Source organism: Eurosta solidaginis, chromosome 1 (assembly GCF_040869045.1).
Source record: "Eurosta solidaginis isolate ZX-2024a chromosome 1, ASM4086904v1, whole genome shotgun sequence".
In the NCBI taxonomy this organism is placed as follows: domain Eukaryota; kingdom Metazoa; phylum Arthropoda; class Insecta; order Diptera; family Tephritidae; genus Eurosta; species Eurosta solidaginis.
The window spans coordinates 27280741-27289521 of record NC_090319.1 but is presented as its reverse complement, the minus strand read 5'-3'; the positions used below and the strand labels follow the sequence as shown (position 1 = coordinate 27289521).

The window sequence follows — 8781 nt, the reverse complement described above, 5'->3', positions numbered from 1 at the left end:
ATGAAGTTATGTCGGCTCAGTAGCAGGGAGCCATTCAAAGGGTTGTGCGAACTTGGAGCTTAATCCGAAACCAAATCGGAGCAACGCTGGTACAGCGCGCGACAACGGTTGAATAGCGGGCAGCCAACAGCGCAAGTTAAACGACTGATGGTATACCTTCGCCGTAGCTGCTGGTCTCAGGAAGTAGGCCCTTTAATGACACTAAGGATATTCATCTTAGAAAGGTAGGAAGCTGGTAGGGGTCTGAATAGAGGGCGGATTTGTACCAGCTGGACACCGTAATCCAACCCGTGGGTAGTAGGGGTAAGTGGGACTTTTAGGTATAGTGGTAGCTCCCTGGGCTCATGCGCCCGTACACGGTCAGATCCCTTGAGAAGATCTCGGTGCTCTACAGCTTCCGCAACCCAATTGTCAACATCAGCTCTCGGGCAAAGCCCTGTTATAAATATGAATGTGTCATACACATATTAAGAATACTCCAAGAAGACTGTGCAATGTTGTCATACTAAATCGTTCCCGAGATGCTCAAAGGCAACAACAACCACTGGCCTTCTTTGGAAAACGTCAATCCCGCACCCTTGCATCGTATGTGCCAAGGCGGTGGTGCTCCAACTTTTTTTGTGTAGGAAACTTTGATGGCGTAAGATTAGGCGTTGTGCTGAGGTTATGTAACGCACCCCTTTCAAGGAAGGATAGCGCTATTTTTTTCCGATCCAACCTACCTGTGGCCAATCCTGCTTAGTTAGCAGGCGAAGCTCTGACGACCACATGTTCCTCACGGAAGCAGGGAATGAGCCAGAGATTGAACGTCGTCATATTAGAACGTGCTATTTTCCGAAACGTACTACATGCATCGGTAAAAATCGTCAAAATCTTCGAGGGGTCTCTTTATTGCTACAAGGAGAAAAATAAGATGTGCAAGTCTTATAGCATTCGACAAAAACTTATAAATAAGAGATGACTACAATCTGAGGATGGGTGTAATTACACTGCCTTTCGGAGACGTATGCTCATAAGTTAGGCGCTGTTAGTAGCAGCATATAAAGGAAGTGCGGGCTGCAGTAAGAAACGGTTGGTCACGTTCTGTGTGGTGTTCTGAGCTCACGAGGTTAAGTCTCCAACTCCTAGGCGCGGCAGAGTAATCAATTATCGAGACAGCAATTAAGATGGGCCCTAAAAAATTGCTAAGAGGAAAGTATTATTTTAAAACATAAGTCCTGTTGCTTTGTTGAGTTTTTTAGTATGATCGTCAACCAAATTCTGGAAACACTCTGCAGACATCCAGTATGAGTTTAATATACATCGTATCGTGTACTATTTTTTTATTTTTTCTACGAATTGGAGGACCTACATCGAATAGCATCTGTCAATTTTTTCCTTTTCATGGCAAAAATACTCTGGAAGGCTGATATACCACCGAGAGTCGACCTCGTTTAATAAAAACTTTTCTTATGTAAGAACTTGTACGTGAGACCATCGATATGGCAGTGTGCTGAACAATCTCTATACGATGGCTTGAGCCGGAAAAATGAGATACCTCTTTAAGCTTTCGCCGCTAATATTTTTTTGAGGAGGGTTTTGTCTTTCATCTGATTCAGCTTAAGAATATCCTTAATTTTGATTCGCCTTTCGAGACTTATTCCGGTATTGCGTAAATCTAAATGTTGCAACACCTTATTGAAACCAATGACTTTGCAGAGTTGCTTGGCAAATTCCTGTAGTAAAATAGATATTAGTTATTTTTATAAAAACTACCTTCAGGACCAAGTTTGAAAGTGTGTTACCTCACCCACATCATTGTTCGAAACATCATACTAATTAATGACTTATTCGTCACAATCAATTTCATGAATAATTTCGTAATCGATGAACAAATGGAACAACCACTTATATCAATCATCTCTACGGGTATTACATACATGAGCGAAAAAATGGCAGCAGCACCATCACTTTCAATTGGATTCATGCGTAATATTAGTTTGCGTAGAGAATGTCCTCTAATAGTGCGACTGAGTATGTATGCGCCTTCGGAGGCTGAAAGTTAAGGAGAAGAAAAAACCTGCAAAATATGAGCTTCAGTGAAGGGGTTTCCGTACTCACTAATTCTATTATCCGTCAGATCGAGTAACACCAATGTGCCAAAAGATTCCTTATTGCATACACTCACAAATTCTTTAATCCCAGCATCACGCATAGTGCAATGAATTATAGACAATGAAGTTAACTTGTGACGGCCTATATCCAGAGCGTACGCCAATAATGGCAATTGATATGATTCGAGTTTGGTGCTATGTAGGCTTTCTCAAGAAAAAGGGTACTATTAACGTAAGGTGATGGGAGCCATACAATACTACATGCACTTGAAGCTTACCAAAATGTGACTAACTCATGACACTCACTTAGTCCGCGTGACAGTGTCGTTATATCTTTCTTTGACATTGTATTGCTACCCAAACAAAAGTTACTGCCCACCGTCTTTGTTGCGTAAGTCAAGCGTAGCATTTGCAATTCGGGTAAGTTGCTCAATATGAAATCGAGTGGAATGTGATCTGTCGATATGGAGTTAAGACAAAAGTATAAGGAAGTCACCGGAAGAATTGTAATATTAATACACTTTCCATCTGTTTGGTGATTTCCGTACCACCTTTTTTGCAAGAAATGAAACCGGTTTCGTTGTACGAGTTTGTATCGTTAAAGTTTCGGTTTCGGCTTTTATGAGAAGATCAAGATGCATCACAAAAATGAAACGAGTCAAATGCTCATAATTGTACGATTCAGCCTTTGAAAAATTAAACGGTTAAAAATTAATACGATTTGTACTTTGGCTTTACTGTGCAACACTTCGAAGAACTTCGATTATGGTCTCAATTTTATATTTGAAAAATGAAAAGATCATAAATGGTATCGATTTTGAAAAGTAGAACCGCGGCTACCGTTTCAATTAGGTTTTGAAAAAGGAAACGGTTCTAAACGGTTACTGTTTCATTTTCGGTTAAAGGAAAAAGAAAGCTTCGTACCGATTACTGCTTCAATTTAGCTTTTGAACTGATAACGGTTCAAAGCAATTACAGTTTCGGTTTCGAAAACACGGTTCTAAACCTCTAGGATATATGGAATAAATAAGCTCCGGTTTTGAAATGTAAAACGGTTCTAAACGGTTTCGATTTTCATTTGTTTTGCAAAATACTACGTTTCTAAACAATTACAATTTCGCTTCTGGTTTTTAAAAAATCAACTTCCTAAAGGGCCACCTTTTCGAATACGGTATTGAAAAAGAAAGTGACTTTAAACGGTTACGGCTTCAATTTCGACTTTCAAATAGGAAACAGTTCTAAACGATGACGATTTCGGTTTGAATTTGAAAAATTAACCTGTTTTAAACGGTTACCGTTTAGAATTATAAAGCGGTTTTGAGAAATATAACGGTTCAACTGCGGCTTTGAAAACTGAAATGGTTCTAAAAGGTTTGCAAAGATGGAAAGTCCCAAATGGTTCCAATTTTGGTTTCGGCTTTGAAAAATATAACGGCTCTAAAAGGTTTGAAGATTTGAAAGGAGAAAAAAATTCCCAAACTTTTACAATTTCGTTTTCGGCTTTTAAAATTTAAACGGTTCCAAATGGGTACGATTTCGATTTCCATTTGGAACAACAGTGTAAACGTTCTGTTTCAGTAACGTTCAAAATGGGTTACATTTCCTATTTTTGTGTTGAAATAAAGCGGTTGTAAATGGTCACGAATTCTATTCCAGTTTCGAAAACTGAAACGGTTCTAAACAGTTTGAAAAAAGGAAATGTCCCACACGTCAACAACTTCGTATTCGGTTTGAACAATAAACCGGTTTTAAACGAGTATGTTTCGATTTTCGTTTGGAACAACAAAACCGTTGCAAAGGGTTACATTTCCTATTTTATTTTTGAAATGAAATGGTTCTAAACGGTGGTGGTTTTACAAAATGAAATGATTGTAAACGGTTGACGTTGCGATTTTGGTTATGAAAAAATTCAACGGTTCCAAAAGGTTGGGTTGCAATTCCATTCCGATTTCGGTTTCGAAATAATTAAGCGGTTCGAAATGCTTGGGTTGCAATTTCAATTTTGTTTTGGTTTTATGGCTTGCTTTTTCACATATTTTTTCTTACCTCCAATATATTTCTATACTTTCCTTTGCCTACTCACCATTACGTCCATCGGTGGCCGGTTGTAAACGTGTTATCTCCAATCGATTTACATATGGCGCACAAATATCCAACACCACTTGCGCTTGCTCTTGCTCATAATCGCACGTCTCCACGCATTCGATATAGTCCTGCAGATGTCGCTGCATGTAGATGCTAATCCATGGTTGCGCTTGTGACAGACTATTTGTGTGATGATGTGGCTTCCAACGTTGTTGACAACAATGTCGCCAAAAGTAGTTGTCACGTATGTGTTCGGTAAGTAGCTTCAGCGGCAGTTGCGTATCCAGGTGAGTGAGTATGTAGTTACGATCCTCTTGACGCGTCAACACCACTGATTTAAATATGCTACTTGTATTGTCGTTGATATAATAGTAATGAAATTATTACCATTCCAATTGGCAACGATGGCATCGAGCGCCAAATGACGCAATGATTCCGGTTGAGTTGGCAATGGCTGCTGCTTCTGCTGGTCATGACTATCAAGTAAGGATTTAACGTGCAATCGTGGTAATATCTCATCGCTTGGATTGAAATATGCTTTAGAGGTATTCACACTCACACTAGAGACAAATTCGGTACATGAGAAATTCATTGCTTGTAGTTTTTGTTTTAATTAAAAATAAGTTTTACTTAAAGGCTTATGTGGATTAAATTGTTCAGGTAACATTTATTTATGCAAGCAAAATAAATAATGGCGATTGTGTCGTTATGGTAATTGTATATGTGTTCTGGCGTTTTACATTAACGACGGGGTACACAAATTCGTAGGCAGATTAAAACCCAAAAGAGATGTTCAGAAGCTCTTAACGCGGCGCTGCTAGCATACCAAATTGATCAGGATGACGAGCTGGGTTGATTTAGCCATGTCCGTCTGTCTTTTTATCTGTCCGTCCATCTGTCTGTCTGTTTGAACGCAAACAAGTCTGTCAATTTTTGCGATATCTTGATGCAATTTGGTAAGCGGATATATTTGGGTGTCCGATTAATCACTTGTCGGAACCGACCGGATCGGACCACTATAGCATATACCACCCATCCAACCGATTTTTCGAAAAGCAGGGTTTTTATCATTTGTTTCTCATTTAGTCAGGCGGCGATTAAGGCAATAATCTCGCGCAGTACTTAATCAAGAAGTGTTTTGTAATGCAAAGAACCATTGGAAAAACTTCGCTCTGGCCTTGCCATACATCCATACTGGGTTACCTGTCATAAAGTGTTGGCAAAGGAGGGTACAACACTCGCTGAAACCACAATAGACATCTAAATTAGAGGTTTACGCCGATCACTTTATCGGCGGCGGCGGCGTAGGTTGTATTATATACCAGCGGTGTTCTTACTTTAAAAAGCTTGATTTTTCTATTAAAAAAATAATATTTAGGAGAAGTTTTGTTTGTAAGTATTTAAGGAAATCAACGTGTTGGCCATTTCGGAAAGATCCGGGGTTTTTGCCGCAAGATCTCGCAGACCGTTCAAAAATTTACAGGAGTAGCTCCTTGCTGAGCGTCTGTCCCTCGTTCGCTTACTCCAGAGAGGCTTCGAACCTAACCCCGGTCTTTGGAATTGGTACTGCTGTGTCTGCTGAAAAGAAATAGAGATACATAAAATAGTCACACTTTTGTCTGTATATCTCGTTCAAAGCGTAGTTTCACACAGGGTTAACTCCTAATAATTGTCGCAAACACAATTCCTTTAAAATTTTGTGGCTCCTTGGCGGCCACGCACAAAGACGACTTACGGTTTCTATTAATGGTCTTTTAATACTCATGACTCTCGTGGAACAGGGCGCCTCCAGTTGTTTCGACTGTTTTTAAGAGCTATTCCCGATGTGCGAACAGTAGCAATCCCGACCACCAGTCTCTACCACGCCTCCTGACCCTCACACCATATACCAGTACAAAAGCTATAGGACTGCGACTTCGAACTCATACCTTCGTTGACGTCACTTTCCTAGAAGCTCTAGGTGTAGCTCCAAGGACTTTCCAACGGATGCTTTTGTCGCGCTATGCTGCCGAGCTACACCAGAGAAACGCTTGAAACGTTAGGGAGTGACTATTCGGCCGAAGATGCCGCCCTCGAAATCATAAGCAGTCTAAGTGGATGTCATTGCGTAATGGGTGAAAATCGTATAATCTTCGGCGCATCTACATAATTAAAATTTTACAAGGACCCTGGATAAAATTTCTAAAATGTAGACAAAAATTTGCAGGTGTTTGTGTTCACAACATTGATTTCAATAGTCTTCGTTAAATCAAAACTATATTTTAGAACGAAAGTCGACTGATTTTAAGTTGAAAGATGTTAACTTCTGTTTTCCGGCCTTATGATATAAGAGCTCATTATGGATGACCGCGTAGCTTCAGTTTTCAGACTAGTTCCACTACGTTAGGGTAGTAGAACACACGGTCCTTAGTTCGACTGTCTTGGGAAAGCTTTTCCTTCACCACTTTGAGTGTTCTTGCGAAGGACGAAGCCTCACCTGGTAAATATATGTGCCTGCATATTCACATTTGTAAAAGGAGCCGTAGCGTGTAGGTGATATTTAAACTTGGTTGATAGGCTATAATCAATGTGATTCACTCCAAGGGACTAGTTTTGGATAGGGCCGCCAGCTTTAGGAAATCTCAAACCGGGAGACTTGGGTGTTGAAGGATTAAGTGGGAAAATGAAAATTAATATTTCAGACCCTATTGTATAGTTTCGCAAATAGACAACAGATGTTTGAATGTAAGCCCAAGTGATTTTTCAAGGATATACGTATATCCTGAACTTAAGTATGAGGTAAGAATAATTTCAAAGGAGTGTGTATGCCCCCAGAACCTACTAAAGGATTTTGCGTCACTGATTTCGCTTATTCTTTCAGCCAATCACAATATAAATATTTTTTAAATCGGCACCTTTTTTGGTAAATTTTTTTTTTAACAACTTGAGGACAATTTGAAAATATATTCGCCTTGGGTCATTTTATTTGAATTCATTGTTCATTATCAATTTTTTGAAAAAAAAATGCAAAGTGAGTATATAAATTTATTAGATATATAACTTTTCTTTTAGTGTTTTGTTTTAAAAACCGCCGCCGCGCCGATATTTTTGACATTCGGCGGCGGCGTCTGAAAAACGACCCTAATCGGCGGCGTATATCTCTAATCCAAATCCGTTTGGGAGAAATCAATAGGAGCGCGGAGTTGCTATGATCCATCAAACAGTGTACCGGAACGTGCCGGATCTGCATCCGGTAAAGGACCATCAGCATCGATAACACTCCCCAAGGCCTTCGGGGAGTGTCCTTATCGCTACAAAAACATACATCAAGCAGGAAAGGTAAGGACAAAAGCTCGGGGCTGCGAAATTTCCAAAATCTTGTGCAAAGCCTACGTTATTAGAAACACAAAGTGGTTCATATCTCTGAAGAGAGAAGACTTAAAGCCCACGATAGGCATACTTACTGCCTTCTGGCGTCACATGCATATAAGTTAGGTCTCGTCAATAAAAGCAGGTGTAGGAAGTGCGTGCTGCAGTAAGAAAAAGCTGAGCACGTTCTGTGTTCACGTCCTTGCCAGATATCGAGGCAGCAATTAAGCTAGGTCTTAGAAAACTTCTTCTTTTGCCAAGAAAACGAAGTTATTCTATAACATAAGTCCTGATTGGGGTTCTTCCGTCGCCAAACAAATTCTGGTAACACTTTGCACATTCAGTCTATGTGAGGTATTTATTGACCGGTAAGATCTCCTATACTGGTAGAAGGAGGTTTGTCCTGGACCTGTTCGACAGTGTCAGTAGCGTTAAAAAGGTGACCTGTCCGGCAGTACCCATTAAGGTATAAAGGGAAGTAGAGAGAGGACCTATCCGACAGTGCCCGTAAGGATATAAAGAGGACCAGTCCGGCTATATCGGTTCAGGCATAAACAGGTACAATTGGCCTTTCCACGGGATATGATCAAACAAAAGGGATCAGTCCAACCCATATTATGATATCAAAACTAGCTATAGTCGGATATGCTTTTTTTATGCAAGACCAAATACATTTTTTGCGGGGTATTTATTTAAGATCGAAGGAAACAAAAATCACACCCTACGAATAGCTTATCATTCCTATCCTGATGTAAGGCTAGGAGTCATGGACGGTGCCGAGAGAAGATGAGGTGGCCCGTGGAGTGTTCGAAAGAAAATTTCTCTGAAATATTTATGGTCCTGTCCATGATGCCGACGCAATATTTATGATCCTGTTTATGAACTTAATGAAGATATGAACATAGCACAGTGAATAAAATCCCAAAAGCTTTGCTGAGGTCATGTTATGCGAACTGATGAAGCCGGTATCGACGATTTTATGTGGAAGCTGATGAACTGCGAAATCTCCATTGAGTTGGGATGGGCAGGTGGAGGCGGTCCCAATTGGCGCGACTTATTGCGAAGCAGGGGTAGCTAGCGCGGGATAGTTCCTAAACGGCGTAAATCGACTAAGCGGCGATTGAAAATCAAAGGGGTTGTTTAGTGCAACCCTCTCAAAGGATTGCTAGCGAAGTTTATAGCTTCGCCAATTATCATTCTCATCCTACAGTGATGAAACCTGTTTATTAAGCAGACGAGGATCTACGCTGTCAAG

The 8781-nt window shown here is 40.2% G+C and overlaps 1 pseudogene; it reads right to left on the bottom strand.

Moving 5' to 3' along the window:
* Positions 1 to 1541: 1541 nt before the first annotated feature.
* Positions 1542 to 4770, bottom strand: LOC137236357 (dynein regulatory complex subunit 5-like; annotated as a pseudogene).
* Between the last annotated feature and the right edge of the window lie 4011 nt (positions 4771 to 8781).